This window comes from Drosophila ficusphila, unplaced genomic scaffold, assembly GCF_018152265.1.
Source record: "Drosophila ficusphila isolate 14025-0441.05 unplaced genomic scaffold, ASM1815226v1 contig_412, whole genome shotgun sequence".
Classification (NCBI taxonomy): domain Eukaryota; kingdom Metazoa; phylum Arthropoda; class Insecta; order Diptera; family Drosophilidae; genus Drosophila; species Drosophila ficusphila.
In genome coordinates this window covers 4,608,908-4,623,802 of record NW_025064326.1, presented here as the reverse complement: position 1 = coordinate 4,623,802, position 14,895 = coordinate 4,608,908, and the positions used below count along the sequence as shown (strand labels likewise).

The window sequence follows — 14,895 nt, the reverse complement described above, 5'->3', positions numbered from 1 at the left end:
AAAAGAAATGGCTGGAAAAAAGTGGAGAGAGCCTGAAAAAATAGAGCGAAAGCGGCAAAGCAATCAGCAGTTTCCATGTGTGCTGTGTGTGTGCTATGTGTGTGCTGTTATATGTGTGAGTTGCTGTTTTTGCGAGTGTGTGTATGTGTGTGCAGCATAACTGACATGGCAAATCGATAGAACTGCGTTAAGCCAACGCCAACAAATGCGGTTTGATAGTCGGTCTATTTTCACTGCCCGCCATTTTCCCCCACTTCCCCGCATTTCTGTTTAATTCTCCTTCTTTTGTATTCAATTTCCCATTGGCTTTACGCAAAACGAACTAAATTTCATGATTCGCTGGATAATTAAATATTTAGTAAGAGATTGCATTACAAATTAATAATATTAGCTGAGAAAAACAATCATCAGCAATGTAGTTGGGATGAACAAATATGTGTTGTATTTATTTAATAAAATATTATCAACTCAATATTATGAGTTGTAATATATTTTTACAGGTGAATAATATTGATTATTACAAACAGTTATTGTGTTGAATATTTTCCTCTTTGATATGTCCACAATGCCAACTGGAATCCCTTTCACATTTCAAACTAGCCTAGAATTATGTTGGCGGAAAGCTGTGCGCAAAATGATTTTATAAACCTGTATAGAATATGTTTTCCCACATAAACTGAAGTAGAGTTCCTCCGACAGAAGGGAAAAATAGTGTGGGCTCAGCATAATGCATTTGCAATAATGCAAGCCAAAGCCCGTCTGAGGGTCCTTTTATTTTTCGCCTGCCACAATGACGCCCACACAGGTGCACTTACTGCCAGTTTTGCTGCCTTGATTGCAAAAGTGTCAAAGGTTGCGTTTGGTTGGGCTTTTCTTTTTTTTTTTATTCGGCCGTCGAAGGTCGCGCGAAATGCGTTTATCCAAAACGGGAAATGTCACAAAATGGCTGGCGTAAAGGGAAAATTGAGAAAATTACAAAAACAAAAAAGAAAAGAAAGGCGACCATCAAGGTTGTGGAGTGCAGAAAATCGCCTTAAAGTGAGCAACAAGAGGCTAAGGGGACTTTGAGGACAATGGCGGAAGGCAACTTAATGTCAACAGCAGGCAGTTAATGATACTCATCATTATCGGGGACTCGGAGACCCGGAGAGACCTGCCGGGCTTCTTATCGCATATACTCGCACATTCATTAAAGCACGCGCACGCATACGCCCCGTTAGCCCGCCCCCGCATCCAGATTACGTATACGCCCGAGTGTTTGTCAGTCGGAGGAGCGCCCAATGCTTAGTGACAAAAATATATCGGAGCAGCCTTGGTTGTGCTCTGTGCTCTGTGTGTTTTCGGCGAGTGTGTTTGGGTGTGGGCGGTGCACTTAAATCTGTTCTTGTTCTTGTTTCAAGTGAGCACGGAGCACGTTTTACCAACGGCTTCGGTTCATTTTAAGTGACGCTTACACGGCACGACATCATGGCCCCCATTCCGCCCTAAAACGCCCCTTTTTAGGGGGTTTTTCCACCCCCTCCCCTGACATTGCATAACTTGTTGCTTTGGCTTGCGCTTAACTTTGCTCTCAATGAATTTTATAGTTGCGCCTGCTCGTCCTTGCTTATACAAAATCCCGTCCATATCCGCTGCCTGTTGCTCGCTCTTCTCGGCCCGCTGTGTGCACTTGGCTTTTAAATATTTAACAAGCGCAATTATTGAGCTCACTATGCCGTTCGTTGCCTGGTTTGAATTAACTCAGAACGTTATGCAGAAATTCTCGTTTTATTTCGCTGGTAAACTTTTCGAGACAAATGGACGATTGGGATCCGCCTCGAAAACTTTGGTTGCCGCACTCCAAGGATAACAAGAAAGTGAGACAACTTTACTGGTTTCTGGATTCGCTGAAGCAAATAACACAATGGTCTTGCGAACTGTTTGAAATGAGTTTTTCCCAGAAAAGTCGTTTGGCAGAGATAAAAAGCTCAGTATATATACATAAAGCTTTATATGATCAGACACCTGGAAAATTGGATAACATAAACCATTTTTAAATCATTCTCTCGATCGAAAAAAACAAATCAGGCAGACTGACTAAACATTTTTATTAATGTGTGCGCCTGTGAAATATTCTAAAAAATTTCTATGGTAAAACCATAACAATATAGCGAACGAGTAATGAAATTGAAAAGCATACAAGACTCCCGTTTAATTATTTATATTCACTCATTCAGACACAAGAACAGTCGAGTGTTTTCACACCCACTCAAAAGAGGGTGTTAAATAATTGCGATACTTGATATTTTTGTAGAGCATCAGTTGTTGGCCAATTTAACACCCAGTTAAACTGCCAATGAAATCCCTCTCTGCGCACACAGTTTTTATCAAATTGCCACGACCCCTGGCTGACCCCTGCCCCTCTTGACCTCCGACATCAATTTTTACACGTGCTGTCAATCAGTAGCACCACCTCAGTCCGGTTTTTGTGTTCGCGCGTAACCTCAAATGCCCCACCTTCTCCTCCTCCTCCGCCTCCTCTTTCACCGCTGACTGCCCTTTGACCTCGTCCCCGCTGGAAAACCCTGCTGTCAGCGAGCTTTTCGTTGTGATTTTGTTTGCCGAGGTCCGATCCCAGTGCCAGGTTAACTCCCAATGCCAGTGGCCACAATCTCAAGGGGTAGCAGCTTTTTCGGAGGGTATACTGGTCTACTTACCTTTCTTATTAAATTATTTTGAGCATTCATATAGAACTACTAACTAACATTTAGTTTATTGTCAGAAAACAATTCTTAACATTGTTTATTTATCTATTTTTCCATTTTAATTTGATTCTTTTCTGTACACTTTTCCTTGGTTTCTCTGTTTACTAAGCCAGAGTGATTTGCCAATTTCTTGAATGATACTTTTTAAATAAGAATTGGAACCTCCATTAAAAATGCATACCTAGTGTTTGTAAAGTATTCTTTATTCGATATCCCAGCCTGACTTAATGTCGACTTTTCTCTTGTTGCCACGCACCAGCAACGTGCCAATTAATCATATTAATTTGTTGCCGTTCGTTTGTAAATTTCTCTCATCGATTTTCGGCAGCTCCGAAATTTATGCAAATTTATGCTGGCTAGGATCCAACGAGGCCTTGGTTTTTGGCCCGCAGCCGACTGAGCTAACATAATTGTAACTATTTTATGGCCAGCTCGCCAAAAATTATGTTAAGCGGCGCGGGGCAGTAAAAACCGGCAGGACGAACAGCCGACCGACAAAATAACAACATCATCATTAACATCGGCGGCAGGATGTGGAAGAGGAAGAGGAAGAGGAAGAGGAAGGGAAACAAACACAATGGTGGTGTTTTAAAAATCTAATTAGCTGCTTCAATGGCGAAATTTAATTAAATAAGTTTGTGCAACTGCCGTCGATGCTGTAAAGTTAATTAAAAAAGCAATGTTGACACATCCACACATGCAGCAGAGTGTAAACAGGCAGGGAAGGATGAAATTGCGCAGGCACCTTGGGAAATATCCTTGCCACTTAACCAACTTAAGGCAAAGTTCTCAACTTTGCGATGGGCAAAGTTATGAGTGCTTGACTTAGGTTGTAAATTGATTCGGATTATCGAAGACAAATTGGCTAGAAAGCGATGATTTATTTATCCACGGGTAGGTGCATGTTTAACCATCAATAAGCGAACAGCTCTCAACCACCTTATCTTGTCAACATGGCGTTTAGTTATCTATAGATATTCATGGCCATATCTTATCTGCAGTTACGACAACCTTTCTCGGCCATAAATTGTTGTCGAAGCCGTTAATCAAGTTTTATTGTCATTCTTAATCAAAATTAATGCAAACAGCGATTTAAAGGGCAACTTTCGATGCCCTTTTATATAAGTTGAAAAATAGTTTACAAATATAGTTTTTCTGGCATACTTTTTCTTTCCTTGCTGTAATGTTCCCTTTTTTACTAAAAGAACTGCAGTGCCATAAAATCAGGCATTTGCATATGAGATGACTTACAGGAAGCTAACTAAATAGTAACTTCGTTTAAGAATCCTTGGTAAGAAGGACTTGGTACAAATGGTCTCCGGTTCGTTGCCCATCCACATTTGCTCCTTTCTTTTTGGACACGCTCCGGCTGGTTGGAAAATTCAAGCCAGGATCCATATGACTCAGGGCTTTTGGGCGAAGGGCAGGACAAAGCCACTTGCTTTGTCCTTAAACGAATTAAGTAGAGCTTATGCCGGGTCCCCTCAGCAGTAACTACTTAACTGAGCAAAAAACTCGGCCGGCCATTAACTCTCGGATTTTATGCGAGCTTTTCACTCGGTGTGCGTGTGCGTATGTGTGTGTGTCGGTGTCTGTGTTTTAGCCTTATGCCTGATTCCTGCTTCTGTTTCGTCCTGTTCTGTGTCTCTCTTTGTGCTGCTGCTCACTTATTAATGAGAGCTCTCTCCGCCATCCTGGTCCGCCCACTCCGCCTCCTTTGGCTCGGTGTACTCGCAACATTCGCACATTGCGCCAGGATGTGCTGCTCCACGTGGAGCCAGGACACCAGCGCAGTTATCTGAGCGCCTGGCTGGCAATTCCGTGCTCTCCTCACATACAAACAGCCAGGATGCGGAGGACGCACAAACGGCAAACACACACATACTGCAGCACACAATTACAGACAGCCGCGTGAAAGGACGAGCTGGAAAAGTTTGCGGCTGAAATGAGAAAAAATGCGAAGGAAAGGTCAGGGAAACAGGGTCGAAGTAGGGAATATCCTTTAGTAATCTCCATAGGGCGAACCCTTTACAATTCCTCATCGTTTTATTTGCATAAATATTTATTTTTCATTTGAAAATTATATTTTTAAGGGAAACATATTTACGCTACCACGCTGTGAAAACATTTGTTTGGAATAAACATGTGTAATGTTTCATTTTAAATTGTCCTTTGTTTTACAACTGAACAACAAAAGTACTTTGGCGAAATGTAGGCAAAATTAAAAATACCTTCAACAGGGTATTTACAAACTGACAAAAAAGTAGAAGGCCGCATGAATATCTCGTTTTTATTTAGTTTCAGTTTTCGCCAGGCTCTTTTTGCCGCTCATTTTCCACAGAATTTTCAAATGTGCAACTGTTGAGTATTTATTAGTGTTGCTCCACAAGCATGAATGGTTTCTGTGTGTGCGTGTGTGCAGAGGTCGAGGGTCAGAGGAGGATTTCTGGGGTTCGAGGGTCGGGGATTGCAGTGGGGGTCTGGCTCGTGTGGCTCCCATGGGGATTTGCGCTTGAATACAATTATAGAGAATGTATAGTACTCAAGTGCGCAGTGGAAAGTTCGGGGCAAACTAATCAGGAATCTATAAATAGGCGCACAGTTCCCATAAAGTCAGGTGTTTTCTGGTATTTCATGGATACTGCCGTTGAACTTGGCGAGCGAACCACTGGAGATTTCAATCAGCTTTCGTGTTTATGTTCTTTTTTTCGGGGCATTTAATATTCAAGAGCTGCAAATGTACAGCATGAGAATGGGGATTCTTTAAGGGGTTATATACCTTTTTTTTTTCAAAAAAACGAAAAATTTTTTAAGCTGATTCCTAAAGTATATCCCCTAGAGAACATTTTCCCAAATTTTTGAAGAGATCCGAATAATAGTTCGATAGCAAAACAGCGTTTTGAGGCGCGGTACGTCACTCTTTGTACCGCAACGTAAAACTTTGAATGCGATTATCTCAAAGTCGTTTTTTTCCAAAAGTGCCTTTGCTGTGACCGCGATTGCACAAGAACTATTTGATCGATCTTCTTCAATTTTTTTTTAAATATTCGTAATGATTGTGCCGAGTTCGTCATTGAATCAGTTTTTATGCGGCAATTTCGATTTTGCAGATAAGAATTTTTTAATAAAATTTTTAGATCTCGAAAAATCAACTTTTGGGAAAAATTGTTACTGTATGCAGAAAAAACCAAATATTCTTGAAGTAATTCAATGACGAACTAGAAATAATACTAAACTAATAAAAATTTTTTGGTTTATTGATTTTAGTTGACCCGCTGGACTTCCATCGTGGTCACCGCAAGCCGCTATAACAAAAAAAGGGTTATGAGAGAATTGCCATAACTTCGAAAGTTATTTATATTTTTTTAAAAACAAACGTTTGTAGTGTCTATAAAAACATGTACTATCAATAAATAATAACCTCAGTATCATAAAATAATTGCTACACACCTGAAAAAAAATCCAAAGTTCCCTCATTTTTTTCGCTCAAAAAGGTATATAACCCCTTAAAGGGATGGCGTTAAATCATTTCGTGTTTGCTTTCAAAGCTTTTCTAGCGTGCTTATTCACGGTGATTTGGCTAATGTAGCACAATTTAATAAGCTCACCAACCATCTAAGCAAACACAAATATACCACAATATATGTTAATTAAATATACCGTTATTCAGGATTTATGAATATTTAAATTGCAATTTCTGCCTAAACAGTGCGTGGCGAGAATTGGACCAAAATTCAAATAATAACCCTTAATAATCTAACATTAATAAATACATATTTTACCGATACTTCGTTTACACAATTTATGACTTCACTGTAGTTTGTTCAACTGTTAGCCACTCTCCCAATTGATTTTTTTTTAATTTGGCATTTATTGGTTGCTCAAAACTAGTTACCAGTAATCTAACTGCAGCTCTAATTTCTGCAAAACCAGTTTTTGATTATATTCAACCTCAGTGGGTTAAATCTAACTAAGCTGGTAATTCTGCTGCAGCAACGCTAACTGCGCTGCGGACATCATGGCTTATCTAATCAAGCTTAATGTGATAGTATAAATTTATGATTTAGTGCTCACCAGTTTATATTTACTGTTAATGAGGATCTACACAAGTAACAAAAATATTTATAAATCTTAAGAATTTAGAAATAACTATGTATTAAAGGTTACATTACATGTTGGTGAGGTCTTTTAAAGTACTATGATAGCTAAAATTGAACACAACAACGAAAGTCACTAATTTAACGAGATAAACCAATTTGCGGGCGGGTGGCAATTGGGGGGTGGAAGGGGACCGCAGTGACGTCGACGTCGAGCGGCAGCAGAAAAGTCGGGCGCATTATTTAGTGGGGGTATATTATTTTTAGCCGCGTGAATATCAGCAGCAGAGCATTATATTTGAGTTTCGGGTAGCCTTTTTTTCAAGAAGACTCCGTGGCGCAACGGTAGCGCGTCCGACTCCAGATCGGAAGGTTGCGTGTTCAAATCACGTCGGGGTCAATTCGGATATATATTTTTTAGAAATTTTCTTTATTTTTTCGTATTTAGCATAGCATTAAGTAAAATTCATAGCAACATAATCTGAATTGATCCCGGTGCGCAGTGCCGGATTAAGCTAGCGCGGGGCCTGTAGCAAATTCTGTCAAGGGGCCCTTGCTTTGCTTTAGGTTCTCAAGTTTACGGTATTAAATAAAACAAAATTGTTACAAATAAACTTTTCTGGATTTAATATGGGCAAATTTAGAGATAACACTTTCAATATCGACTTCTTTAAGCAAATCATGCTCTATATTCAACAAAGTGAGATGATTAAGACGTTCTTGGCCCATCGTGTTCCTTAATTCATATTTAATACGTTTTAATGTTGAAAAAGAACGTTCGCCACTGCAGTTAGTGATCATGAGAGACAAGTAAATGCGCAAGGCAATTTCTAAGTTTGGGAAACACGATTCTAAAGAATTATTTAATAAAAGTTTATAAAATTGCTGTTCCAGAGGCTCCTGTTTCGTGCTGTGGCACTAGCCACATCTGTTTTCAGCAGCTCTGCGAACTGCACTAATTCGCCACCTAGGCTGTTCTCCAAATCATCTTCGCAAGCACTGACCATACTTGAGGATTTTTCCAAAATCTCTTCTGTTGTAAGAGATTTTAGCTGTCGAAATACTTTAAAAACACTAGTAATCTACGTAAACTCGCAAAATAAATGTATACCTATATAAAAAAAATGAAAATCTGGTCGCTTGAAGGGTAGAAATGTGGTTTAATTTCAGATAATATATAACGTGACGAAATCGAGTTTTATATTTTCAGATGGGAGTAAAGCATAGCCTAAGCGCTTCACGCTTAAGTCATGCAAATTAGGTTCCTATCTAAATTTTTTTTTTTTACGATCAGATAGGTAGGAGTTGGAGCGCGGCCGCGCGGGGCCCCCCAATGCGCGGGGCCCGTAGCATTTGCTACTCCTGCTATATGGCTAATCCGGCACTGCCGGTGCGATTTACAGAAACAATAGGAACATTTATTTTAGTTTAATCTTAGCTATTCCTAAAAGAATTTACCCCACCTAATATTTGAATTTACTTTACTTACTTCTACTGCTTATCCCTGGTTTGGGAAAAATCAGCTCAATGCCATCAATTACTCATCTATTTACAACCCAATGGACCGTACAGAATCTGTTAAGGGACCTTTTCATTTGCGCTGCAAATAAATCTTTTCAATTCGCTTAAGTGACGCTCTTCAAAGCCAAATACGTTGATGTGCCCTTGCTTAGACTAGTTTTGTTTTTTGTCAATTAACCAACGAGAAGTCAAAGCAAAAATCACTTAAAGTATTCAATTACAAAATGTAAAACAACGCAGCACGAAATAAAAGAGATGAAACTAAGGGGGAAGTGCTCGGAAAAATAGGGAAAAACGGAAAAATCTAGGGGGCGGTCGGTCTGAAGACCAACAAAGCGAATGGAAAAGTGAAATGAAATAAAACTGCGGGATGAAAATGAATGCCAGTGGCAGAAAGGGAGGGAAACTGTGTGGAAGGAGTGCAGCGATGGTTGCAATAACTACAACAACAGGTGGCTCCCGCATATGTTGCAGTTTCGCTGTCATCGTCCGCTAGGTGGCGTCTGCTGGCATTTACCTCCCTCGATTTATTTCGCCTGTCACTGTTTTTCCCTCTTCCACGCCCACGTCCTTGTGGGTGGGCGTGGCCGGGCGCCTCTGGCCTTAGAATAAATATACAGTACCCCCTCTTAACCCCCCGCCAGTCGACTTCTTTCGCCCGCTTTTATACAAATAATTGTTTTTGGCCAGCCAGCCACCCAGCTCGCTGCACTTTTTTGCAAATAAAGCCAAAGTTGTTGCCGCAGCTTAATCTTTTTCATCGTCGTGATTTCAACAGCTGCAGGCTGGCGGATGCAGCTGCTCCAGAAGCGCGGGGCTAATGCAAACTGTTCGGGTGGATGGCTTACAGTGGTTAAAAGCTGAGCGAAAGGATTCCTGAAAGAAATTGATTAAAATATACGGAAAATTAATTTCGTAAATATTATAGTTTAAAGATTAAACTAGCATGTATTATAATTTAAGAGTAGTTTGTTAAAGATTCAATTCTTAAATTAAAATGCAGTTTAGAATCTCTTCCAGTTATAGTTCATAAATCAAAAGGGTAAATCTGTTTAAGATTTGGTAACAATATTTATCTCCTTTTTATTTCATCCATTGTGCTAAGGGAAAAGGCAGTTGTTAACTCTGATTTAATGGCCACGTTGCAGTACCTGCAACAACCTGGTCCTGTGTGTGTATGTGTGCGTGCTCGACCGTACTTAACTGCTCTCCTCCCTTCGGACCCTTTAGCCCCCTCAACCCCCTCCAACTCCTAAGACCCCCAACCCTTTCGTATCTGTCGGTTTGGCCCTGCTCAACAGAAGTGGCTACGTGCTGTGTTTGCGGCGCTCGAGATCCATCCGGATGCCTCATGCAGTGGGCTACACTGTGCGAAAAACTTGTATTAAGCATAGGAGTTAATGAGTACAAATCATATGCAAATTGATTCTGGAAATAATAAAGGTTGGATGGTTTGCTCTTATTAAGCTTTATTATTAAAATATTCTATATTGAGTAGCCCTCAGGTTCAAATTTGTTCAAAGTTTTAAAGGGTTCTAATTTCTGTTTAGTGTACAATGCTCGACTGCTACGTGATGCGGTCCTTGTTGTGGGCTTTAATGGGTTAATGGCGCCGGCTGCGGCCCCTTTCCCCCTGCAAAATTGCAGTTAGGAGTGGCGAGAGCCATTGGCATTATGATAAATACACTTTTGGGCGGCCACTGCAACTTCAGTGGGCGAATGGACTTCTAAATTACTTGCTCGACGAAAGTTTCGGCCGCGTCCTGTGCGAGTGTCCCGCGTCCTGTGTCCGTGGCCCCTGGCTATTGAATCAAAGCACATTTCCGGACAGCAATTTGCTCAATTGTGGCAAAAGTTTGCCGTCGTTTGCATAAAATGCTCGTTGCTTGCAAGTTGTCGTTGGGCAGAATGGCGGTTTGGAGGACAAAAAGTTGCAGGACCACAGAAAATGTGAGCCGCCTGCTGCAGACAATGTGCAATCTGTGCCAGGCACATGTCACCAGCACACATACACAAAGGCAGATCCAGACACGTACGAGGAACAAACACAAAGACACACACAAAGACAAGGAGCAACAATGAGGCGAGCACAGGATAATGGAGATGAAGCTACAAGAAGAATGCACAGGGGGAAAATAATTGTGATTCAAAACATACATAGTTAAAAAAAAAATCATTTCCATTCCTTTCTGAACCTGAAATATAAAATTAAAATCCACTTGTTTTTCTTCTTTTCTAAATCGAAACCTCTATAAATATTTTCTTACTATAAGCTCACACTTCTTGATTTTTGCTGTGCACAATGACAGCCTTCGCTAGACAAAAGGTTGAGGGCGTTGCTGGGCTGTGGGCGTTTCGCTTGGGGCGATGGGCGTTGGGCGTGGCAGGCAACAACTTTAATGGTGTCAGTAATTGTTAACTCAAGCGACGTTTATTTCCTGTGCATGTGTGCGTGCTTCAGCTGCATACTTTGTGGCGCTTTCATTATACTTCTTTGCTTGGCACTTTAACGCCGCTGTAAAGGATACAGATGGTACATATGCGAACAAAACAAACAGGAAGCACAAGTCAAGTGTCAGTCCACAGAAAATGGCGGCGGGGGAAGGCAGGAGGAGGGTGGGGGAAAGAAGGCACCCTTAATTTCATTTGTTGCTGCGTTGAAGTAAATTACGTATACGCCATGTGTGTGGCCCACAGTGGTCGCAAAATGAAGTGTGGCCCGCAGGGGCATTTAATTGACACTTGACTCCCCGGACACAAGTGCCACATCAAGCAACTGATGCGATGGCCATGGCAGCTGACCCCAAAACCCCGCCAGCATTTGTCAATCCTGGTGTCAAAATTAAATGTCCGCAGTGGAATGCCCGGAATGTGGCTTCTACTGCTACTTTAGCTGTTGCTGCTGCTGTTGCTGTCGCTGATGCCAACAGGATAACAACAGTCGTTATAAATTTGTCTAGACGTCTTTGTCCACTCACATGACAGGACACCACGCCATCCTCCATCCACCATCCACCATTCACCATCCTCCATCCGCCGTCCTCTGGCGCAAAAGTGAGTCCTTGGACAGCCATGGTGACATGGCTTTTTGTTCGCCGAGAAGCGAGGGTGGCCGGCCATTTGTCCGGCTGCCACATAAAAATTGTTTTAAATTAGTTGTTAATTTAACTACTTGCCGGCTTTTGGCCAAAGCCAACTGCCAAGCGGTTGGCCATAGAAGACGGCTAATGGCTCTTTTTATGGGTTCACCAGGGGGGTTGTTAGCCAGTCACTGGGATTATCGTTTACTTGGCGGGCACTAAAAGGGAAAGCTGTTTTATTGCCTCGTTTCGCATTAAAAAGTAGGAAAATTAGAAATAAGTTGATCTTAATTCACAACTTTAAGAGCTTTACGGGCTCAGCAGCTAATGATTACTTTAAGTCTAATCACAAAACCATAAGCAGAAAATCAAATGAAAATCGCATTAAGCTGTAATCAATTCGTAAATCAATTCACATAAAACAAACGATATTCATTGATTGAATGATTATTTTGTGAGATGAAAACAAATGTAATTAAATGTGAACATTTTCTCAACCTTCGATTTCCTAAATCATTTCTCAAGCATTAATCTCTATTGATATCTGGGTTTGCCTGTAAGATATTTAATTTAGTGCTGCCACCTTCAAGGGATTTCAAACTTTATATTAATTCTGTAATAAACCCGAATTATCATCCTACTTTTATCAAGTTTTACCATAAGCTTATTCTTTCCACACTCGATCCATTAAATTTATTAGACAAGAAACATTTAACCTAAAAGTCACAGAAGCATCACTGATTCTGTTTCCATTCACTTTTGACTACAAATTGACTTCATTTGCCGAAATGAATTTGATTTATGGAGAGACCACAAGCACACACAGTTTGGCGCATTATCTGTGGTCTTCCGAGTGATTAAGCAATAAATATACAAGTTGACAGTAAATTATTAACGTGGCTAAAAGGGAAGGGAGCTGGGCAAAGGAGCAATGGAGCAGCAGCAGCTTAAGGAACCCATTTCGACCTGGAGCAATCTTCGCTCGGTTATCGCTGCCATCCTTGCCAGGACCTGTCCCTTGCCGAGGCGAAGCACGTAATCCTGGTAAATATTTGAGCAAATATTAAAAGTAGAACAAATTCGAGACGTGACACACATTTTGGGTGGCGGAAAGCAATCGAATTTTCCTTTTCCCGCAGGCCGATTCCCGGTTTTGCCGTTTTGTGGGTGTCAAAAATGAACTTTAAGTGCATAATTTGCGCTCGAATGGGTGGCAATAACCGGAATGCGATTCAAAAGTCATTTGTAAGCGACACATAAGACCGTGCAGCGAGCAGCGGGGTCAGGGACTCGGGGTCCTGTCTGTTTCATCGTCTGGCCTGAGCTGCGATCATAAACGTAAAACGCTTAGCCCCAAAGACAAAGCCAGCTCACAAACACATATACATTTACGAGGACGAAGGAGGTGGGGTGGGTGTGGCAGGGGCCGGAGCAACAATGCCGCCAAATGAAACAGCAAACAAAAAAGAGCAGGCGCGGGGCTGGGAAAAAAACATGGCCATAACAATAAAAGCACAACAATAAGCAGTAACAACGAGGACAACATTGCCGCGCTCTACGGCTCTGCGGAGGTAAAACACACAACGCCAGTGATGGCATTCCGAAAAAGCCACATCAAACATTCAAACACCCAAAGGCTTGTCGATGCTTGGCCACACTAAACTATTTAATAAGCAAAATATGTTTTATTATTCATTAAGCTACTGAAATATATTTTTGGGGTGTGTTGGTAATAAAATGAAATTCGATTCAATAAAATTTCCAAATTTAAAACACCTTCAAATAATGTCTAATGTAAATAAAATTATTTTAAATTTACTTAATAATGTGGTAATATGAATAGTAAACTTATACATATGTATATTACAATTTTTCTTCTTCTTATGTATATTTGTTTTCCAATTTCGAGCTATTTAAAGATATACTCCTTGTTGTATAAACCCAGAATGTTATATTTTATAGCCAAGTTGGCAGGCCTGAAGGAGGCACAAATACTGGCGCAGGATCAGGATAAAGCAGCGGATGTGGGAGGCAGGCTCGTGGCCATGGCGCTGCCAAGTGTAGCAGATTAACGGAATGTTTGTTAAATGGCGCACGGCTGTGTGGCAGGCGAAGGAGGGGAGAGGGGCGGGGGAAGAGCAGCAGAGGAGTAGGAAGGGTGCAGAGTGCAGGAATACAGGACCAAGGGAGGTGGCGGGCAGGACTTTCGGTAGGCGCGGCTGTGGAATGCCGTAATTCTCATAATTTGGCCCGACTGTGAGCCATTGTGCGCTCCTTTGGAAAAGACAAAGCAGACACTAATAAGGCAGGCAGACTTGCAGAAAACCACTCTCTATTTTATCCTGTCCTTTTTAAAGCCACCACTCGCCGTTAAGCTCTTAAAATATTCAATTCCGCAGCTTAGTCGGCGTTTTAGCTAATTAAAAAAATCAAATGAAGGTCAAGTGTGGGGACAGCAGTAAATCGAATCGAAAAAGGGCCACAAATTTCTGCCGTCGAGTATTTTCATTTGCCTAATGCTCCTTTAAGCCGCTTAGGTGGTTGTATGTGGTCTCCTTTGTGTATATGTACACGCTCTTAAGTTGCTCAGGCGTGAGAGTGTGCGTGTTGACAGTGATGGTCATTTAAGTAGGGATTCATGGGGTGTTGAAAAGTCAATGGCTTGAAAACAATTTGATCAATAAATCACCAGTGCCTCCATTTTTATACCAAATGTATTTATTTGGGGTATAAATATATTTATACTATAAATAAATATCAGGGATTCAAAAATGTTTTTTTTATGTAGGGAAGAGAGACATAAAAACAATTCAAACTTTTTTGTTTCAACTGTTTCTATTCAAACCGCGGACTCTGTATTTATGGCCAACGCTTGAATTCACATGAATGATTTCATTGTTGGCTGGCTGGAGGCAAAGTCAATTCGACAATTCGAAAATCCGACAAAGGCATTCTTGTATGAGCTTATATATTTGTACACAATTTCAATTGATTTGCCGTCAATTTCATTTGCCAAAGTGAAAATACGAAAGTCCCAAAATACGCCAGAATTCGCCGTATATATAGCGTGTACATAAATGGGACAGACTTGCCCCTCGGCATGATGAATTATTATTTTCCCTCATGTGCAAACCTCGCAAACCCACTCGTTTCAGGCATTACGCATACGCACCGTGTACTCAAATCCAAGTCGAGGCCGCCTGTCAGCATGTTTGTCCGTTGTCCGTTATTCGCAGTCCGTTTGTCCGCTTGTCCGGTAACCCAACCACAATCATTCATCATGCTGCAACAACAACACGGCGCAACAAGCAGCACATTGTTTTGTTGTTGTTTGGTTAGCTTGAGCCCCCCATTTTCCGCTCATTTTCCACTCTGTCCCTCTTCCTCCCCCAAAAACCACCGGCTTTGACATCGATATGGTGTTGATACACACGTTCATCGAACGGACATTGT

At 41.2% G+C, this 14,895-nt stretch overlaps 1 protein-coding gene and 1 non-coding gene across 2 annotated transcripts in view; both read left to right on the top strand.

Moving 5' to 3' along the window:
- Positions 1-14,895, top strand: part of LOC108101320 (flocculation protein FLO11) — a 40,664-nt gene that overhangs the window by 17,790 nt on the left and 7,979 nt on the right. The gene's annotated exons all lie outside the window — the stretch shown is intronic.
- Positions 7,170-7,241, top strand: Trnaw-cca. The gene has a single exon. It is a non-coding gene; the product is annotated as a tRNA-Trp (tRNA).